This window comes from Emydura macquarii, unplaced genomic scaffold, assembly GCF_026122565.2.
Source record: "Emydura macquarii macquarii isolate MOO-44397 ecotype Brisbane River unplaced genomic scaffold, CSIRO-AGI_Emac_v2 contig_3334, whole genome shotgun sequence".
Classification (NCBI taxonomy): domain Eukaryota; kingdom Metazoa; phylum Chordata; order Testudines; family Chelidae; genus Emydura; species Emydura macquarii.
Genome location: NW_027133471.1, coordinates 1 through 19,235, shown reverse-complemented (window position 1 = coordinate 19,235; position 19,235 = coordinate 1).

Below are 19,235 nucleotides of genomic sequence, written 5' to 3'. Positions count from 1 at the left end.
GCTGTGGGCGGTACCATCTCCCTTCTAGAGTCCCTTCTAGAGGAGTCCCCGACCGGATGCCCCTCTGCCCCTACACCCCTTGCACTGTCTGCTGGTGCCGAGGCTGCTTCCTCCTCGGTCCCTCCTGAGGAGGACCTCGTAGTGGCGGGGGGAGATTTCTCCTCCCTTATGGAGGAGATAGCCGCCTTGGGCCTAACCCCGGCGTGTCCGGGGATGGATGAACCTTCCCATCCGGAGGGTTCGGCCGAGGACGGCCCTCAGCCACCCTCTCCTTTCCCCTCCCTCCTTTCGCCAGCCGCTGGCCCCGCTCCTGACCCCCAGACCATTCCGAACCCTTCCCCTCCCTTGGCCAATGGTGCTGCAGCCACTGCCACTCTCGGGGCAATGACTGGGGTCGACCAGTCGGGCCCCAGGCAGCTGGCCTCCCTACCCTCCAACATGGGATGGCCGCACGCCGATGCAGTCCTCCCTCCCCAGGAGTATGGAGCACCAGATGGTGTGGCTCCTAAGCCTGGCCCCGAGGCCGTCCCCTCTTCCTAGCCTGGCCCTCCAGCTCCCGGCCCCTCTTCGGAGACACCACGCCCCGCTGGCTTAGCCGCCGCAGACACCGTAATTGATCCTGACCCTGTTCCTCCCCCTGTCCCTTCCGACAACCCTCCCCCTGCCTCAACTCCTCCCCTTCTCCTTGATCCCGTCCCTCCTCCACCTTCCACCCCCGAACCCTCCCTCCCTCCCCCTGCTACCTGTGCCCCCACCGCCCCTGGAGTTGTCTCCTTCCGCCTGGAGAACTCCCAGGAGGCAGCCTTTGTTTTTGCCACTCTCAGCCCTTTAGGGGCTGCTGTCTTCCCTCCGCCGCTGCCCCCATCATCTGCCCCGTCCGGCAGAGGGGCCGCTGCAGGGGCCAGGCTGGAGGACGAGCCCCCCGAGGCGCTGCGTGAAGAGCTGTGCACCTTTCTCCAGGACTCCCATGGTGCCTGGAACCGGGTGCAGCTCGCGCTGCAGCGCTGGGGGGACTTCCACCGCGTCCTCCAGGCCGTGAGGGCCACGTTGAAGGAGGGGAAAGGGACCGGGCGGCAAGACGCTGCGGCCTACCAGCGGGCCTGCAGCTTCCGTGATGCCCTCATGGTCTTTGGGACCGGTCACGGGCTGCTGCGGAGCCCAGCGAGAGCTGCTGGCGTTCCTGGACACGAGGATCCTCCCCAGCCCTCCTCATAATGCCTGTCATCTTCGTCACTCTGAACACCAGGGGCTGCAGGACGGGTCTCCGCAGGACGCAGGTGCTCTCCTTCCTTCGGGAGGGGGGGTACTCCATGGCGTTCCTGCAGGAGACCCACACGGACCCAGCCGCCAAGGCCAGCTGGCGGCTGGAGTGGGGGGACGGGGTGCACCTGAGTCATCTCTCCGCCCGCGTGGGCGGAGTAGCCACCCTGTTCTCCCCCACCCTGCAGCCCGAGGTGCTGGGGATCACCGAGGTTGTGCCGGGCCATCTGCTGCACCTCCGAGTTTGCATGGAGGGGCTGACGTTGAACCTTGTCAATGTCTATGCCCCGACTGCAGGCCCGGAGCGGGTGCGGTTCTTTCGGCAGGCGGCCGCCTTCCTCGGTGCACTGGATCCTTGCGAGTGCCTGGTCCTGGGCAGGGACTTTAACACCACCCTCGAGGAGCGGTTCCGCACGGGGACCGAGCAGAGCCAGGCCACCGCCGACGTCCACCAGGGAGTGGTGGTCTATGATCTCCCGGAGGATGTCTGGCGGGACCACCACCTGGACTACACCGTCACCTTCACCTTTGTCCTGGTGGGGGAAGAGCGGTCGAGCCACTCCTGGTTGGACGCCATCTACTTTTCTCGTCACCATCTTTCGCGGGCCCACTCCTCCAGCGTACGGCCGGCCCCATTCTCGGATCACCACCTGGTGGCCGTGATGGCCTCTCTGACGGCAGAGAGGCCGGGGCTGGCCTACTGGAATTTTAACAGCAGCCTGATGGAGGATGTGGGCTTCGTGGTGTCCTTCCGGGAGTTCTGGCTGGCCTGGCAGGGGCAGAGGCGTGCCTTTACCTCGGCGCGGCGCTGGTGGGACATGGGGAAGGTGCGTGCCCGGCTCTTCTGCCGTGACTACACTCGGGGGGCCAGCCAGCGGAGGGATGCGGGGATAGAGCAGTTGGAGCAGGAGGTCTTAGCGCTGGAAAGGCGTCTGGCCGCCAGCCCCGAGGATCCATCCCTCTGCGGAGCGTGCCGGGAGAAGCGGGAGGAACTCCGGGCCCTCGAAGACCTCCGGGCTCGGGGTGCCTTAGTTCGATCCCTCATCCATCTCCTTCAGGAGATGGATTGCGGCTCCCGCTTCTTCTACGCTCTGGAGAAAAGACAGGGGGCCCGGAAGCACGTCACCTGCCTTCTGGCGGAGGACGGCGCCCCCCTCACGGATCCGGCGGAGATGAGTGGAAGGGCCCGGGCCTTCTATGCCGCCCTTTTCTCCCCGGATCTGACCGAAGCCGCCGCCTGCAGGACGCTCTGGAACGAACTTCCCACGGTCGGCACGGGCGACCGGGACCGGCTGGAGCTCCCTCTCACTCTGGCCGAGTTCTCGGAAGCCCTCCGCCTCATGCCCACCAACAAATCCCCGGGCATGGACGGGCTGACCGTGGAGTTCTACCGCGTGTTTTGGGACGTCCTCGGCCCGGACCTCTCCATCGTCTGGGCTGAGTCCGAGGCCAGCGGAGAGCTCCCCCTGTCGTGCAGGCGGGCCATGCTCGCCCTGCTGCCCAAGAAGGGGGACCTCCGCGACCGCCGGAACTGGCGTCCCATCTCGCTCCTCTGCACGGACTACAAAATCGTAGCCAAAGCCATCTCCCTGAGGCTGGGGTCCGTGCTGCAGGACGTGGTTCATCCTGACCAGACCTACACCGTCCCGGGCCGCACCATCTTCGACAATCTGTATTTGGTCCAGGATCTCCTAGAGCTTGGGTGTAGGGATGGTCTGTTGTTCGCCCTCCTGTCTCTGGATCAGGAGAAGGCGTTTGACAGGATGGACCACGGGTATCTCCTGGGCACCCTGCGGGCGTTCGGCTTCGGGCCCTGTTTTGTGGGTTTTCTCCGGGTGTTGTACGCCTCCGCGGAGTGCCTGGTCAAGCTCAACTGGACCCTGACCGAACCGGTCAGCTTCGGGCATGGAGTGCGCCAAGGCTGTCCATTGTCGGGCCAGCTGTACGCCCTGGCCATTGAGCCGTTCCTCTGTCTCCTCTGTCGGAGGATGACAGGTTTGGTGTTCCGTGAGCCAGCGCGTACGCCGACGATGTGCTCCTCGTGGTCCAGGACTCGGGCGACCTGATGCAGTTGGAGGCCTGCCTGGCCATCTACTCGGCAGCCTCCTCCGCCCGGGTCAACTGAGCCAAGAGCTCTGGCCTGATGGTAGAGGCGGGGTGGCGGGCGAGCTCCCTCCCACCCGCGCTTCAAGCCATCCAGTGGAGCGTGGGTCCGCTGCTCTATCTAGGCGTTTACCTTTCTGCCACCCATCCCTCTCCGGCAGAGAACTGGCAAGATTTAATGGACAGGGTGGTGCGGCGGCTACGGAGCTGGACAGGACTGCTCCAGTGCCTCTCCCTTCGGGGGAGGGCGCTGGTCCTCAACCAGGTGGTCCTGTCCATGCTGTGGTACCGCCTCAACACCCTGGTCCCGACTCCGAGTTTCCTGGCCTACCTCCAGAAGATAGTTCTGGAGTTCTTTTGGCCAGGACTGCACTGGGTCTCTGCAGGGATTCTGAGTCTCCCCCTGGAGGAAGGGAAGCAGGGCCTGTGCTGCATCCGCAGCCAGGTCCACACCTTCCGCCTCCAGGCCCTGCAGAGACTCCTTTATGGTGCAGGTAGTCCGGCGTGGAGCCATTTGGCACACACCTTCCTCCGCCGCATCCAAGGGTTCCGATATGACCGGCAGCTCTTTTTTCTGCACCCGAGGGTCTTCTGCGAGACCTCTCCGAGCTGCCGGTCTTCTACCAAGACCTCCTCCGGACCTGGAGGCTGGTTTTTGCCTCCAGGCCCCCTTTGGTCCCCGAGGGGGAGGATCTCCTCGTGGAGCCCCTGCTGCACAACCCACAACTCGGTGTGCAGGTGGTGGAGACCCTCTCGGTGCGATGGAGGCTAGTCCTGGCGGGAGTCACCAAGATCGGAGACCTCCTGGACTACGACCGGGGGGACTGGGTGGACCCCCATACGTTGGCTCGGCGCATGGGGCTCTCCACCGTTCGGACCCGCTGGCGCGTACTCCAGGAGGTGAGGGCAGCCTTGCCCCCCGCTGCTCACGCCTACCTCGAGTGGGTCCTGGGAGCGGGTGCTCCCCGCCCGCCCCTCAGCCCCGGCCCTCCGGCACTCTCCATCGGGCCCCGGCCCCGTGAGCCTGCTCGCCCTCTCCTTCCCTACACCCTGAGCTGGCTGCACGATTTGCAGCCGGTCCCTTTCCGAACCGCGCCAAGAGACCACCTTTACACGCTCGTGCTCCACACCCTTCACTTCCCCGCCCTTGCGTCCCGCCCAGACACCAAATGGCAGGACCTACTGCTACCTATGGAGGGCGGGGACCCCCGGTGGGCCAGCCTGTATTCCACCTTGACCCCACGGCCCACCGGGGACATCAGTTGGCGGCTCCTTCACGGAGCCGTGGGCACGGGCGTGTTCTTGGCGCGGTTCACCCCCTGCCCCGACACCTGCCCCTTCTGCGGCATGAGGGAGACCCTGGCGCACACATACCTGGAGTGCGCCAGGCTGCAGCCCCTCTTCCGGCTCCTCCAGAACCTCCTGCTGAGGTTCTCGCTGCACTTTTCCCCACACTTGTTTATTTATGCACACCCTGTCCGTGGCCCCACAAAGTTGTGGGACCTCCTCGTCAACCTCCTCCTGGCGCTGGCCAAAGTCGCCATCTTCAGTACCAGGGAGGGGAGGTTGGCTGGGGAGGCGTCCTGTGGCTGTGGGTCCTATTTCCGTTCCCTTCTCCGTTCACGTCTCCAGGCAGAGTTCTTCCGGGCAGCGTCCACCGGCTCCGTCGACACCTTCCGGGAGCGGTGGGCGCTGTCCGGGGCTCTCTGCTCGGTGTCCCCTTCCAGTTCCCTTCTTTTATACCTATGACCCTCATGCCCCTTCCTGTTTTTACATTTGTTGTGCCACTAACTTAGTTGTATGCTAGGTCCATTGGCTTCTCCCCTTAGGCTGGGGGAGGGGCCGTGAGCGGTGGGCGGGCTAATGCCCGCCCACCTTCCTAGCCTACAAATAGGTATGCCCTTTTGATGCCCTCTGGCCTGACTTTATCATACTATGTAGAAGAACAATCGCTGTGTGTTAGCAAAGAGCAGCTGTGCCAGCCCCTGCAAGCAGCCCTCTGGCCGGGGAACCACTGGAGTGCGACAATCACTAGCGTTATGCACATTAGATTGCTTGGGCAGCCGATCCAGGCAAGGCCACTTCTGTCCCTCGCTCTGTGCCCCAAAGAGACCCCTGCCCCTGCTCTCAAAGCCTGCAGCACTGGGCCCTTGGCTGACAGGAGAAGAGGAGGTGACTGCTAGGAAGACCCCTGCTCGGCAGCTCATCTGGGCAAGAGCTCCTCTATAGGCACACCAAGGGGACAGACCCCAGGAGAGGCACTGTGGCTTGGGTAGAGAGAGCAGGTTGTAAAGTCCACGTCTCTAGGCAGTTTTCCTTTGAAGGGGCTTGTATTTCCAGGTGGATGTGCCTCTTGCACTGCCCCTTTCCAGGAGAAAAAGACCCAGCTGAAATGCCTCCCTCCCCCATCTCTCCTTGCTTCCGGTTACTCCCCACTAACCCTGAGTGCTGCCTCCCAGCTGCCTCCCACTGATTTCACACCTTTGATTCTCAGGCATTTGCCAAGGTGTAGGGCCTCACATCACTGATCCACACCCAGCAAACATCAGCTGCACTTCTAAAAGAGCCAGCAACACTAATCCCCATCCAACAGCTCCTAGGCATGGACTGTGAGGTTTTTTCCGCCTCTCATTATTTTAGCTTCAGCAGAGTGAAGCCTCAAAAAATTAGACACACACATTCCTCTGCAGAGAAATCTTTAATAAAAGAGAAAAGATGTTGTCATGCGGGCTGGCTTGAGAGGGGGGGCAGCTAGTATATTGTGTGGCATCAGCATGGCAGAATCATAATAATCCATGTGGGATAGGCCATGTCAGGTACTGTTAGGAAGGTTATGATGTGCTAAGTAAGAGAATATTACTTATGTTCATGTGTAATATGTGACATGGAAGTTATAGATGTATTTGAGATATCTGTGTTTCAATTGGGCTGCCTGGGCAACACCCCAGACAGGAAGGCTGCAGAACAATGGCCAGCGGAATGGCCCATTAAGGCCTCCCCGGGTGCAAGGGGCCTAGAGAGAGAAGCCAGCATCACCACTGAGTCACCAGAACCTGCTTACGTGACTGGACCCCAGGCACACCTGAAGAGTCACCAGGATTGGCCCATGTGACTATGGACTCCATTTTGGGTCTTGTGACTGTCCGCAGGCCGCATGGCCGGGGGAGGGGGTTTATAAGATCAAACCACAGGATCCATCTTGGTCTTTGCTCCTGTCCAGTCTGCAGACACACAGCTACCTCTGGATCTATTCATCTTGCAGCTGAACCGAAGGACTCAGACCCATCCAGGTACTGGATGTGAACCAGAGGGAACTACACAAGCCTGCAACTCTACATCTCTTCCAGAAACCTGAAGTATATGGACTTTTAATCAGTTGTATATCTGTGATTTACTTTAGCCTTTTAACATTTCTCTCGTGGTTTCTTTCTTTCTTTTATAATAAACCTTTAGTTTAGATACTAAAGGATCGGCTTACAGCGTGATATTTTAGGTAAGATCCAAACTCGTATTGATCTGGTGCTGTGGCTGACCCTTTGGGGTCAGAGGGAACCTTTTTAGCAAAGAGCAGAGAGTTTAAGTAACTGATCTCTTTGCTGGACCTGGTGCTGATCTGGGAGCCTGGAGCTGAAATGCAGTGAAGGGGGCTGTGGGCATTTGTGGACTGGCTTCTTGATATCCAGTGAGGGGTAATCAGAAGCAGTTCATGGCTGGTTGGGAAGCCGGGCTTCAGTATCACCCAGCAGTGTGGGGAGAATCTGCTCTCCTTTTGCAGCCTGTCCTGACCTTGGCATTATCAGTTGGCTACCCTAGGCACGGGTCGTATCACAGATGTATACAAGCTGAAGAACCAGAGCATGCAGAGGTGCTGCCAAGGCAAGAGCGACTTGTCCTAGGCTCAGGGTAACTGATGAACTGCTGGAGAATACCGCAGACACAAAGGGGAAAGGAGTGACTGGATTAGGGCCTAGCGGTTATACGGGCAGCCAGGTGACATGGGTTCTAAATAGCAGCCCCGAGGGAGACGTTCGCTGCATGTGACTGACAGGAACCGAATCCAGAGGCTGCAAACCCGGCCGTGTGTGGGTGGGGCCAGTTTCAGAGCCGCATCCAGTTCTCAGGGTCTGCAGGAGAGATGGGCACAGCCCAGGAGGAAGCAGTAGGCAGAGGGAGGCTGAGGCTGTGGGAGAGGAGCCATCTTCATCATTCCAGGCTTCTTCCTTCCTGTGAAAGAACAAGGCAGAGCCATGAGTCGCAGTGGTCCAGTGGCACCAGCAAGATCTGGCTGCCAGGGGTGTTAATGCGAGGCAGGTTTGTATGGAGAACCCTCCAGCATCCAGCCACGTATGCAGCACAACAGCACGTCCACCCCTCCCCCCCTGGCCTGGCCCCACATAGCTGAGGCCCGATTCTCCGCTCACACAGGTGTACCCCCACTGATTTAGAAGGACCAACTCTTGAGTTACACCTGTATGAGTGAGAGGAGAATTGAGCCCTGGTCTCTGAGAGAGACTCTGTCTCAGCCTTTTAATGACCCTCTTCCCCACACACCTTCCATGTGCGTCATCCCTTCCAGGCTGACTAAACTTGCTGGGATGGTCACTGTATTTGCTGTCAGAATATCAAGCTGTACTGCTGCCATGTTCCTATACAAGGTCTTGGCATCTCGCGAGGAGAAACAGCAAATAAAAGGCAGGGGGTTAGCAGCTTAAAGGGACCTAAGGAGTCATCAAGCTCATGAGACAGGCCAGCCAGAGATGGAGAAACATCCCTGCCCAGCCCCCTCCAATGGGCAGTCTTGGAGATGATGAGCCAATGGGCATCCTGGCAAAATTTCCTTTTACACCCTGTCTCCTCAAATCATTGCACTGAGCAGTGCCCTTGGGTGGGGGGATGGAAGGGGACCCGGGGGAGGCTCGTGGTGTGATGGATTCCACAGCTGCAGGGCAGGGGCTGTTCACATGGCAACAGTTTCAGGGCTAATCCCTGGGTGAAGTGGCTGGCTATCAGGCAGGACTGCTGGTCACGATGGAACCTGTGCTGCTATGCACGAGACTTATGTGGCTGTCCCAGACTCTCGCCCTCCCAGCCCCCCCACCCCCGAGGACAGTCCTGGGCTCTGAGCACTGTGAAAACAAACAGAGCCAGGTACCCCACTGGTGTAAATCCGCACAGCTCTACTGAAGCCCCCAGCTGGGGCTATTCACAGCAGCTGAAATAAATGGCCCATGTGAGAGAGCTTCCACTGACCTACAGGACATAGGTGATGCAGAGGGGGGGCATGCAGGGTCAAGTGGCCCCCAGATTTCTGCTCAGCCTGCGGGGGTGCAGAGGGAAAGGAGCCAGGCCCGGGCAGAGAGCGGAAGGGGCAGGATGGAGCCGCTTCTCCAGGCAGCTGAAGGTGGCTGCTCTGTGCAGCGCATGGCTGCCTGCAAGAGCCCGGCTGGGGAGGCAGTGGCAGCATAACCCCCGCCCTGCCCGGCTGCAAGGAACAGGGGCTGTGCAAGCTGGAGACCGCCCTCCCCCCCGGCACGTTTCCAGCTCACTTGGCCCCTGACTCCGGCAGCCGGGCTCAGGTGGGGAGCAGAAGGGTCGGGCACCCGCCACCTCCCCAGCTGGAGTCTGTCTTAGACAGCTGCTGTGCTGCACCAAGGAATTGGAAGTCCTGGCACAGTCAAGAAACTGACATGATTGGAATAACTGAGACTTGGTGGAGTAACCCACACGACTGGAGCACTGTCATAGATGGGTATAAACTGTTCAGGAAGGACAGGCAGGGGTGAAAGGGTGGATGAGTTGCACTGTATGTAAGAGAGCACTATGACTGCTCTGAGCTCCAGTATGAAATTGGAGATAAGTCAGTTGAGAGTCTCTGGGTTAAGCTTAGAAGCAAGAACACTAAGGGTGATGTCGTGGTGGGTGTCTGTTATAGACCACCAGACCAGGAGGATGAGGTAGATGAGGCTTTCTTCAGTCAACTAGGGAAAGTTTCCAGTTCACAGGACCTGATTCTCATGGGAGATTTCAATCACCCTGACATCTGCTGGAAGAGCAATAGAGCAGAGCACAAACAATCCAGGAAGTTTTTGGAGAGTGTTGCAGACAATTTCCTGGTGCAAGTGCTGGAGCAACCCACTAGGGGCCATGCTTCTCTTGACCTGCTGCTCACAAACAGGGAAGATTTGGTTGGGGAAGTAGAAGTGGGTGGCAACCTAGGCAGCAGTGACCATGAGATGGTCGAGTTCAGGATCCTGACAAAAGGAAGAAAGGAGAACAGCTGGATACGGACCATGGACTTCAGAAAAGCGGACTTTGACTCCCTCAGGGAACTGATGGGCAGGATTCCCTGGGAGGCTAATATGAGGGGGAAAGGAACCCAAGAGAGCTGGCTGTATTTTAAAGAGACTTTATTGAGGGCACAGGAGCAAACCATCCTGATGTGCAGAAAGAATAGCAAATATGGTAGGCGTCCAGCTTGGCTTAACAAAGATGTCCTTGACGAACTTGAACGCAAAAAAGAAGCTTACAAGAAATGGAAGCTTGGTCAGATGACTAGGGAGGATTATAAAAACACTGCTCAAACGTGCAGGAATGAAATCAGGAAGGCCAAAGCACAATTGGAGTTGCAGCTAGCAAGGGACATGAAGGGGAACTAGAAGGGTTTCTACAGGCATGTTGCCAACAAGAGGAAGATTTGGGAAAGTGTGGGCCCCTTACAGAATGAGGGAGGCGACCTAGTGACGGAGGATGTGGAGAAAGCTGAGGTACTCAATGCCTTTTTTGCCTCTGTCTTCACAGACAAGGTCAGCTCCCAGACTGCTGTACTGGGTGGCACAGAATGGGAAGGAGGCGAACATCCCGCAGTGCTGAAGGAACAGGTCCAAGACTATTTAGAAGGATTAGACATACACAAGTCCATGGGGCCGGATGCAATGCACCCGAGGGTGCTGAGGGAGTTGGCTGAGGTGATTTCAGAGCCATTGGCTATTATCTTTGAAAGCTCGTGGCAACAGGGGGAGGTCCCTGAAGACTGGAAAAAAGCAAATCTAGTGCCCATCTTCAAAAAAGGGAGGAAAGAGGATCCAGGGAACTATAGACCAGTCAGCCTCACTTCAATCCCTGGAAAAATCATGGAGCAGGTCCTTAAGGAATCCATTTCAAGGCACTTGGAAGAGAGGAAGGTGATCAGGAACAGTCAACATGGATTCACCAAGGGAAAGTCATGCCTCACCAACCTGATTGCTTTCTCTGATGAGGTGACTGGCTCTGTGGATATAGGGAAGGCGGTGGATGTGATATACCTTGACTTTAGCAAAGCTTTTGATACGGTCTCTCACAGTCTTCTTATCAGCAAGTTAAAGAAGTATGGGGTGGATGAATGGACTATAAAATGGATAGAGAACTGGCTAGAGCATAGGGCTCAACGAGTAGTGATCAATGGCTCCATGTCTAGCTGGCAGCCGGTCACAAGCGGAGTTCCCAGGGGTCGGTCCTGCGGCCGGTTTTGTTCAACATCTTCATTAATGATCTGGAGAATGGGGGAGATTTCACCCTCAGCAAGTTTGCAGATGACACTAAGCTGGGGGGAGTGGTAGATACCCTGCAAGGTAGGGATAGGATACAGAGTGACCTAAACAAACTGGAGGATTGGGCCAAAAGAAATCTAATGAGGTTCAACAAAGAAAAGTGCAGAGTCCTCCACTTAGGAAGGAAGAATCCCATGCACAGCAATAGACTGGGGACCGACGAGCTAGGCAGCAGCTCTGCAGAAAAGGACCTGGGGGTAACAGTGGATAAAAAGCTGGATATGAGTCAGCAGAGTGCCCTGGTTGTCAAGAAGGCTAATAGAATATTGGGCTGCATTAGGAGGTCATGGGAAGTGATTATTCCCCTCTATTTGGCATTGGTGAGGCCGCATTTAGAATATTGTGTCCAGTTTTGGGCCCCCCACTACAAAAAGGATGTGGACAACTTGGAGAGAGTCCAGTGGAGGGCACCAAAATGATTAGGGGGCTGGAGCACAGAACTTATGAGGAGAGGCTGAGGGAACTGGGCTTGTTTAGTCTGCAAAAAAGAAGAATGAGGGGGGATTTGATGGCAGCCTTGAACTACCTGAAAGGGGGTCCCAGGTAAGATGGGGCTAGGCTGTTCTCGGTGGTGGCAGATGACAGAACAAGGAACAACGGTCTCAAGTTGCAGGGGGAGGGGGGAGGTCTAGGTTGAAGATTAGGAAAAAGTTTTTCACTAGGAGGGTGGTGAAACACTGGAATGGGTTACCTAGGGAGGTGGTGGAATCTCCATCTTTAGAGGTTTTTAAGCTGAGGCTTGACAAAGCCCTGGCTGGGATCATATAGCTGAGGTTAGTCCTGCTTTGAGCAGGGTATTGGACTAGATGACCTCCTGAGGTCCCTTCCAACTCTAATATTCTATGATTCTATGATTCCCCGATCCTCTACTGGTTCAGCTCTTAGTGATTTCAGCTCTTGGGTAAACCTGCTGCTGCCATACAGGCAATGTCCCTGCTTTCTAGAAACAAAAGACTCCACGATGAGTCATTAATTCTACCTTTTAACAACGGAAGAGAGAGTCACTCTATGCCTGGGGGCAGCCCTTTGCCAGGGCCAGGGAAATCCCAATAGGAGACTGCTTCACCTCCCCGTTTCCAGGCTGAAACATCTGTCTGCCACCCTTGTGGAGCTCGGTTTAGTTTAGAGTGCAGATGTCAGCAAAACTGTGCTTAGTCTGTTATGATAACATCTGTTCATACAATTGAAGGACAACATTTCATTACCCCAGCAGTTAACACAAAGGTGGTTTGTAGCCCAAAACCAGCCCTGCTAACCATTTCCCATTATGCTCAGCACCGAGGTAAGTCATGCTTAATCCTTAATTGTACTATGCAGATACAAAGCCCATGCAAATAAAGTGCCCTCCTTTCAGCTGCTGAGCAGGGAGAGTGCCACTGAGACACTCAGACCTGGCTTACATCCTCCCCCCAGTCGAGAATTTGTTGTCCCGGCAAATCATGCTCCAGATTGTACCTTCCACATGAGTTCTCTCCAAAGGGTCTAAGGAAACCTACTATGGCTGCCACAAGTCTGTGAGCTAGGTGTATTACTTCCTCACTATTCACTCCAGGTGCATCGTATGTTAACCTGTTGATTGGCCTTATCATTCTATCACGCCTATTGAGCATGGGCCTGTCAGGGGCCGGGGAAGCTTCTTCTCAGACTAAGGGTGGTCAGGGTTCCTTGGAGGGTCCCTCGAGTACCGGCACAGGCCCCTGAATCTCTTGCTCCGATCCGGGCAGATTCAGGACGTCAGGGACACCTCCCACCTGTGTCCCTCCACGGTCCAACAGCCTAGCCATGTCATCACTGGTCTATTGTGCTGCTTCAGGCTCTGAGAATGTTTGGGGGGGGGCGGGGACGGAAGAGGGGAGACAAGCTCATTATCCCAACGTGGTCTTGCTGTCAATGTGGATGCATCAACAACAGGCCTAAATGCTTCTGCCATGGGGTTCAGAGCTGACGAATTGGAGCTCTGGCTGGGCTCCTCTGATAGAGGGTGGGATCTGTTCTCCACCCTGGGGTACACTATGAGAATATCCTCCTCTTCAGACTCACTCTCAGATGCTCTTAGTAGAGGTCGGTTAGTCCCTGGGGACGTACGGCTCGGGTTGGGTGGTGGATTTGGTCCAGTGTCTCTGTTGCACTCCAGTCCCATGGCATAGTCCAGTCCATTAGGGGCACCTACCAACTCTCCCACAGGTAGCAAAAGGTTCCTATTTACCATCTTCATTGGTCCTGACCCTGCTTCATGTTTAATCTTGTAAACCGGCAGATCTCCCAGCTTTTCCTCCACTAGGTAAGGTATTGCTTTCCATCGGTCAGCTATCTTGTGTTTGCCAGCAACCCCCAGGTTATGTAGCAGGACTCTGTCTCCTAGCTGAAGGTCTTGAGACCGCACCCTAGAGTCATATCGGTGCTTGTTTCTATCTGAGTTCTTGCGGGCAGCAGCTGTGGCTAAGCGCTACGCATCCTGCAGCTTTTCTCTTAGTTGTGAAACATATTGCTGATGTGTCTCATAGCTATCTCCATCCTGAGATGCACCGAAACACAAGTCTATGGATAATCTTGGTTCTCGTCCAAACATTAAAAGGTAAGGGGTGAAACCAGTAGCATCGTTCTTTGTGGCATTGTAGGCATGCACCAAAAATGCTACATGCTGGCTCCAGGTTGCCTTTTGCTCTGGCTGTAAAGTCCCCAGCATATCCAACAAAGTTCGATTAAACCACTCTGGCTGAGGGTCACCTTGTGGATGGTAGGGTGTCGTCCTGAACTTCTTAATTGCGGCCGTCCTCAGTACTTCCTTCAGAAGGTGACTCTCAAAGTCCCGTCCTTGACCAGAGTGTATCTGAGCTGGGAATCCATACACTGAAAAATATTTTTCCCACAACACTCGAGCAACAGTAGTAGCCTTTTGGTCACGTGTGGGGTAGGCCTGTGCCTAGCATGTAAAATGGTCTCTTACCACTAAGATGTTTCCCGTATTCTTCCTGTCCACTTCCAAAGACAAGAAGTCGATGCAAAGCAGCTTCAATGGTTTGCTGCTGGTGATATTCTTCAAATATGCTGCTCTGGTGGGCAGGGTTTTCTCCTTTGAACACACCGAGCACAGGTCTCACATTTCTGGCGGACATCCTCAGCCATCCGGGGCCAATAGAACCTACTACGAATGAGCTCTATGGTGCTTTCCAATCCCAGATACCCAAAGTCATCATGAAGGCCCTCATGGCCAGGGCTCTGAATGTTTTTGGTAGCACTAGTTGTGTTCTTTGCTTTTGCAAAGGGTCTGTGGTGATCTGGTGCAGCACACCCTGAATCAGTTTCAGTTTCTCCATTCTCTCAATGGTAGTTTGCACTCAGGGGTAGCCGAAATCACTGTGCCAGGGTTTTGCCCATCCCTTGGGGCACGCAGTGCGTCGCAAATGTCAACATCTTGCAGCTGGGCTTTTTCCCAGTCGGCAGCACTGAGCATGGGCAGCGGGGATTGGTCTAACACAATATAGTTCACTGAGGCAAGTGGCACACTTTCAGGAGGCAGGCCCAGAGTTTCTGCCACACAACCATTAGTGCTCTTCCGGTCCTCTGGCTCTTGACAGTTCCCACTGCAAATAGCTCTCACTCCATCCACAGGGATCACAGCATGGTCTGATGCTTGTGGGTGCCGGGACAACGCATCCGAATCCACATTGCTTCTCCTTGATTGGTACTGAATGCTAAACTCATAGTTGGCCAAGGCAGCCACCCATCTTTGCCCAGTAGCATCCAACTTAGCATTTGTTAACACAAGTCAACAGGTTGTTGTCGGTCCATACTTGAAATTAGCACCATACAACTAGTCCCAAAATTTCTCAGTAATTGCCCATTTCAAGGCCAAGAATTCCAGTTTATTGGCAGGGTAGCGGGTTTCACTATCTCATAGCCCTCGGCTGGCAAAGGCCACAGGTTTTCCTGTGTCTTCAGCTTCCTGGTATAGTACGGCTCCTAGACCCTCCAAACTAGCATCTGTGTGTAGGATCAGCAAAGACCAGGACTGGAGCATGAGTTAGGCAATTAATGATTTCTCAAAAGGCCCTTTCACAGTTCTCATCCCATCGTGATCCAAAAGGCTCTAAGGGACCATACAGTCTCAGCACAGGGGGCCTTGAGGACCCCCCCCTTTACTCTTGGTCGTTGATTTCTTTTTGCTGGATGGGCATCCCCTGGTAAGATCATTCAGAGGCTTTACAATGGCGGCGTAATTCTTCAGGAACCTGCGATAGTAACCACTGGGGAATAAAAGAATTAATCATAGAACTGATTATAGAAGGCCTGGCCTGAAATTGATTGTAGAAGGCCTGGCCTGAAACTGGGTAGCCTGAACTGTGATGGAAGCCCTCAGGTTAACTCATTGCCAGGATGCCCCAAACTGAGACTGAGATAAAGATGCTAAAATCCCACAGGATGTCTCAGGACCACAATTTAAATGCAAACTCCTTTTGTGAACTCTAGCCCTTTTGAAGCCTGGGAACAGACATCTCCTGTTCTGATAAGTATCAGTACGTGCCGCCCCCCCCCCCCCCCCCCCCCCCCCCCCCCCCCCTCCTGGCCCCATAGGAATTTACTCCATACAGATTAGCATTTTTTGTGTAGCCACCCATCTTCGGGTGACGGCCAGGGTACCTGAAAACCACATTGTATAATCAAGTGGCTCGTTGGTCTTTCCTGTGAAAACGTCTGGCGTACCCCAGGGTGCATTATGATTGTCTTTTCCTGAAAGTATAAACTGTTAATCAAATTCCACTATACGATCAACATGTAAAAAAACCTAAGCAACCCCTATATATAAGCCTTTTGGTTTTGGTAGCCAGGAAAGTACCAATGAACAGCATCTAGACATGCTGCTCAGGCTTCCCTTTAGCTAAAGTGCTTTATATATGTGTGTGTGTGTGTGTCACAATTAAAGCTGCACTCGATCCAACTCTAAAGCATAGCAGAGTGATTCTTTCCTCGACACCACTAAACCCAAGAAAGGTGTTGAGCTCTCTAATTTCTTGGGCACGGCCAAGTAGTGAGTGCTTCTATTTTATCCGGATCAGTACTTACACCTTCCTGGGACATAATGTGGCCCACATACTTCACTGAGGTTCTACAGAATTGACATTTGTCAATTGAGAGTTTCAGTCCATAAGCCTCCTACCTGTCTAACACTTTTAGAAGTCTTTCTTCATGCTCTTCCAAGGTTCTCCCAAAGACTATCAGGTCATCCAGGTAAACTAAGACTTGCAGTAAATTCATGTCTCCCACAACTCTCTCCATGAGACGTTGAAATGTGGCAAGTGCCCCCGAGATCCCTTGGGGGCATGCATTCAGATTGATAGAAGCCCAATGGACATATGAAGACTGTCTTCTCTTTATCTTCTTCTCACAAAGGGATCTGGTAGTATCCACTTTGAAGATCCAATACTGAGAACCACTCGCTCCCCAGCAAACAGTCTAATGCATCTTGGATTCGAGGCATGGTGTACCGGTCAATTACAGTGTGTCGGTTTAAGGTACGAGAGTCAATAAACATCCGGATTTTTCCACTTTTTTTTACGGACCACCACAATAGGGGAGGCATACGGGCTGCGGGACTCTGTAATGATGCCATTTGCAAGCAGCTGCTGGAGACGGTGTCGCGCATTTTCCATTTCCGCTATAGTAATTTTCCTAGATCTTTCCCTGAATGGTCGGGAGTCTTGAAGCCTGATGTTGTGTTCCACTCCTTTCGCACATCTGACATCCCACTCACCTAATGAGAATACCCTGGATCTTTCACAAAGCTTCCTCCTCAGGCGATCATTCCATTCTTCCGACAAAGGCGAGTTTCCGAAGTCAAAGCTTGCAGGGTCGATTGGCAGACCTCCGGTCTCTCCTTGGGGTCTTACAATAGTTTCGGGCTCATACAGGTCTGCTATCTTCTGCCCTTGCTTCACGATGACATCACGGCTGGTTTCAATATAACCACCTTTTCAGTATAACATCACGGCTTGTTTCAATATAACCACCTTTTTGTGGGCTTCAGTGGGTAGAGTTATGACTCCACTGGGGACCAGCACTCCTTCAGGGAGTCCTCCTTCAGCTGGCTGCTCTACCATTCCTATTGTTCCCTTACTGCCGTTTAAACAGGTACTCACCACAGGCACTTCTTGCTCCCCCCTTGCAGGCACTACTGGGGGGGGGGTCACATCTGCGTACTTCAGAGCTCCCACAGGTAGCTCAGACATCTCTATCTTAGTGCTCTCAATTTTCCTATAAGCTTCAGCACAAAGCGTATGGATCATCAGGGTGTTTATGTACTGATCTCCAGCTCATTGTCTGCAGTAGTCAGCGAGTACCTTGAAGAGACTGGAGTTAGTCCCTGTCAGCACAGACACCTCGGAAATCCTTTTAGGGTCAGGGCATATCAAGGCAGCAGTGTCCACCTCTTCCCTCACCCCAGCAACCTCCTCTAGAAATTCAAGATGTACTAGAACATACCCTTGGTAGGGGTATTCGTCCATGCTAAGACCACACAGGCCAAGCCCTGTCAAAAGCTATGCAAGCTCCTCTGGAAGCTCCTTGAACCTCCCCAATGGTTCATCAGTTTTCCATACATCAAGGAGGGATTTTCTTCATTACGACACTTAGCTGTAATGTGTCCATCTTGGCCACACTGGTAGCAGAAGGATGGTCCCTTCTTCCTCCGCTTGGGTGGGACGGCAGCTCTAACTGCTGAATTCTCCTTCACCACAGCCAGGGGCCCTCTAGGCCTGACAGTCTTAGCTTGGTCCCTGGTACTACGTAGCTCAGCTAACTCTTCTGTCAAGACCTGCATTTGTTGGGCAAGTTCCTCTCTGACGCTTACCATCGACACACTTGCTGTCCGCAGGGCTGCTGTGCTGTCTGGTTTAGCTGGGTGGGCTTCCCACAGTTCACTGGCAGCCAGTCTTTCTTCCTCCTCTCTGATCTCTTTCATCAGCTGTGAGAAACTGGGGGGATTTTCCAGTCATCCTCTTAAACATAGATGAGGCAGAATTGGGCTCTGAGACCAAACCCCTCACACAATTTGGACCAATCTAGTCCGGTCCATTTGCTCAGCAGTCACTGCTCTCCTCTGGAAAGCTCTCTGCAATGATTTCTCCAACCTCTGTACATAGGCTGAAACTTCCTCACCCTTTTACTGTCTGGTGTTAAGGAACTTACAATAGATGTCCTCAGAGTCCTCTGTGCTCCCAAAGGTGTGATTTAGGGCCTCTAGACAGTCCTTCACACTGGCTTCAGGATTAGTGATTTTCAGAGTGCGAATCACATCTAACACTGGGCCCCTGAGGCTCTCCAGTAGACCTCTTCGCTTATCTGCCTCTGGTGCTGCCCACTCCTGCAGCACTTCAGTGGTGTGTTCCAACCAGAGTTCGAACTCCTCCTCCCCAGGTATGGGGATGGGACCTCCAGCAAAGAACCTTAACTTACAGTAGGGTCTTGACGTACAATGGGACAGCACTACCCTTCCAATGCTTGCGGTAGGGCCTTGACCCACTCATCGGGTGAGGCTACAGCCCCCAAGCTTGCGGCTGCTGAGTCAGGACCCAACCCACCTGGCATATTAGCCATCATACCATTATAATTTCCTTCAATTATACAGCCTGGTTTTCCCAATTTAACGGATCACTCAACATGTGCTTGTGAGGGGAACTGACCCAGACATCCTGGACAAGCCCTCCATAATGTAACCCCTTTGCCAGACCGAGTCGGCAGCAGCAAGGCCGGGTTCTATATCTAAGGGTCCCTGTCAATGATACAACACCAAACTGGCTCGAGCCCCCACCCAGTCACCTGGGAAATTACACACTATCCCCTGGGCTCCCCCAAAGGGCAATACTTCCCCTCTCGCAAGCACAGAGTCTGAGTGTAGAAAGAAACCTTTTAATAGCAAGAGAGGTAACAGCACTGGTTTCGGAAAACAGTGCAAACAGAATTCATGAACTCAATGAGTCAAACCCATCCCAGTGTATGGGGCGTGTCCTTCGCCTCTCCCTTCCTTCTTCCCCCTCTACTGACCATGGTAATTGCAATGTCCACCTCTTGGGAGTGGCTCCACCCCCTATGCCGCTCCTGTCCGACACAGGCTTGACTAGGCCCCCTCTGCTTCTGTCTCCTACCGCCTTCAAGCCTGACTGAATCCCTGAGCACTGGCACCGACTGTGCCGGCCTCCCACCAGAGTTGCCTGGTGCTCACTCAGCTCTCTTAGTTGTCAGGCAAGGTTGCATTGTCCTAAGGACGGGGGTTCCACGACCACCATTCCC